The sequence below is a fragment of the Vulpes vulpes genome, unplaced genomic scaffold (assembly GCF_048418805.1).
Source record: "Vulpes vulpes isolate BD-2025 unplaced genomic scaffold, VulVul3 u000000652, whole genome shotgun sequence".
NCBI lineage: Eukaryota > Metazoa > Chordata > Mammalia > Carnivora > Canidae > Vulpes > Vulpes vulpes.
In genome coordinates this window covers 2,936,802-2,939,772 of record NW_027325771.1, presented here as the reverse complement: position 1 = coordinate 2,939,772, position 2,971 = coordinate 2,936,802, and the positions used below count along the sequence as shown (strand labels likewise).

Here is a 2,971-nt window from a genome sequence, read left to right as displayed (position 1 = left end):
TTTATTTTTCTTCAATTTTAGTGTAAAAGGAAAATTATAAGTTCATAGGAGATGAAAATTAAGCAATAGTTAGGCAATTATTACTGTTCCACCCATCTGAGGGGTCTCTGAGCTTAACTAAGGAATCATAATATAAATATACATCTCGTGCATCTACTACTATTTCATAGCTGTGACCAAAAGGGGTCTTTTTAGGTCTAAACATTCAGTCACAAGATGACCGCGGCCGCACATGGCACCAGTATACTGCAGGGGATATTGAAGAGGAGCCGCGGGCGGCCGGGAGGGCAGCATGGAGCAGTGCTCCTCAGCCGCAGCCCTGGAGCAGTCACCCGGCTGCAGTTCAGGTGCCAGGTGAGGGGTCCTTCACAGGCCGCCAGGGCCACTGTCTCTTGCATGAAGTCCCTGAGCACAACTTCCAGGGGCCCCACAGGGGACGTGTCTGTTTTGAGACACCCCCCCCTCAGAAGAGCCCCAGGCATGGCGTTCCCAGAAGGTATTTATGGTACATCCAGTCCAGATACACTTTAGTAGTCAGGAGTCATTTTACCACAGTTAAGTTGCCCGGAACCTAGGTGACACTCCTGCGTCCTTCGTCAGTTACCATGAGGGCTTAACTGAAGGGGACACTGGCAGTGAAGGAAAAGGTCTTGTTAACCCTTCCCTTCCCTGAGGTAGGCCTCTTGCATCCTCTGCGATGACTGGTTAAGTATTTTACGTAATGGAGCGTATCTACTACCACCGTGTTGTGGATTTGCGGTCTGACCCTGGCCTACCTCTTCCTTCAGGCTAACAAAGTCAGAGTCGTGGTGTCTGTCTCCAGTAGCGTCACTCAGGCTCATACCCAGGGGCCATTTAACTTAATCCCCCTCAATTTTGCCACTGTTTTCACCAGAAAAACTTAGATGAGGATGTATGATAAGGTCCCTGTTTTGGGTTCAATTATAGGCAGAAATCTCCCCAGGGTATATCCCTTTGAGAGTACTTAGGTTTCCATAGCAAAGGTCTATTTTTTTTTTTTAAAGATTTTATTTATTTATTAATGAGAGACACAGAGAGAGAAAGAGGCAGAGACACAGGCAGAGGGAGAAGCAGGCTCCATGCAGGGAGCCCGACGGGGGACTCCAGGATCACGCCCTGGGCCGAAGGCGGCGCTAAACCGCTGAGCCACCTGGGCTGCCCAGGTGTATGTATTTTAAATCTACAAACGTTACTCTAGATTGAGTTTCACTGTGATGTTTATAATTTTATAAATAACAATTCTTAGTGAAGAACATTGTCAGAAAAGACACCGTGTAGGGCACTCGGGTGGCTCAGCGGTTCAGCATCTGCCTTCAGCCCAGGGTGTGACCCCGAGGTCCCCGGATCGAGTCCCGCATCCGGCTCCCTGCAGGGAGCCTGCTTCTCCCTCTGCCTGGGTCTCTTGCCTCTCTCTGTGTCTCTCATGAATAAATAAAATCTTTAAGGGATCCCTGGGTGGCGCAGCGGTTTGGCGCCTGCCTTTGGCCCAGGGCGCAATCCTGGAGACCCGGGATCGAATCCCACGTCGGGCTCCCGGTGCATGGAGCCTGCTTCTCCCTCTGCCTGTGTCTCTGCCTCTCTCTCTCTCTCTGTGACTATCATAAATAAAGATTTAAAAAATAAATAAATAAAATAAAATCTTTAAAAAAACAAAATAAAACAATGGAACCGTCTATTCACAGATCTTGAACTGAGCCCAGACATACGCATTCTCAGTTGCAGGTGCACGCCCACACGCACAGAGATGTAATGTGGCCAAATGAAAGTAAGAGATCCCTCTCCCATGAGTCCTCCTCTCAGCCTGGACCTAATGGCTCTTTATGTGGAAGCAACTTGCAGCTTGAGGTAACCAGGTAACTGCTGGCTTCCCTCCTCATGTTCTGTGGGCAGAGGTTCGCAGGGGCTCGTAGGAGATGCCTTCAACGAGACCACCTGATTTAGAAGAATGGCCCTGAGCGGTCACCTCTCGCAAAGTTGCATCTATTAGAGACACCGCCTCCGTCCCTTCTCTAAAGGGGACATCGTAGAGAAAGTACTGGCTTGTTTAGGATGAAGGAACAGCCGTGGTGATCTGAGACTGTTGGTTCTGGTCGTTGTTTTCCCCCTCGGAACTTCACAATATACAGTAGTGAAGGCGACGAACATTAGAGGTCCTCCTGCAGGGTGTGGCTTTCTCAGTTCTGCTATTGAATTCAGGAAGAGATTCCTTAATGCTTAGCATTCATTATGAAAAGTAGATTTATTTTAAGGACTTTTTAAACACCTACCTTTGGGATCCCTGGGTGGCGCAGCAGTTTAGTGCCTGCCTTCGGCCCAGGGCGTGATCCTGGAGTCCTGGGATCGAGTCCCACATCGGGCTCCCTACATGGAGTCTGCTTCTCTCTCTGCCTGTGTCTCTGCCTCTCTCTGTGTCTCTCATGAATAAATAAATAAAATCTTTAAAATAAATAAATAATAAACACATACCTTTTACTTCATATTCTTTTCTTTATTTGGCCTGACAGTCATCATCTTTTAATTGAAGCATTGTAGTCCTTTTGTGTTTAATACGCCTGCTGATATATTTGGCTTTACGTCAACCATCTTACTCTGTGCTATTTGTTTCAACTATTTCTTCTCACCCCCCTCTTTTTTTTTTTTTTTTTTTGTATTGACAGTCTTCCACCATTTTATGTCTTTCCTTATGTAGTTTGGAAATTGTATGCTCTATTTTTATTCTTTTATCCTAAACTGTATAATACACAGCATCACTTCCTTAGGTCCTCTAGAAAGTAGAACCTGAGACAGAAATGGACGTATTGGAAGGTGCTGGTCCAGGGACATGAGTGTAGGAAAGTCAAGCAGGTCCTGATGTCATGTGACCCAGCATGGCCAGACCTGGTCCCGAGCTGTGAAGTCCTAGGTGTCCCCCAGCGTGCAGCGTGGAGTCAGAGTGGGGGACTTCTCAGGA

At 47.3% G+C, this 2,971-nt stretch overlaps 1 long non-coding RNA gene across 1 annotated transcript; it reads left to right on the top strand.

The window, feature by feature from the left end:
• Window positions 1-195: 195 nt before the first annotated feature.
• On the top strand, window positions 196-2,486 carry LOC140597294 (uncharacterized). The gene is made up of 2 exons (XR_011999161.1): window positions 196-354; window positions 1,738-2,486. It is a non-coding gene; the product is annotated as an uncharacterized lncRNA (long non-coding RNA).
• The last annotated feature ends 485 nt before the right edge of the window (window positions 2,487-2,971 follow it).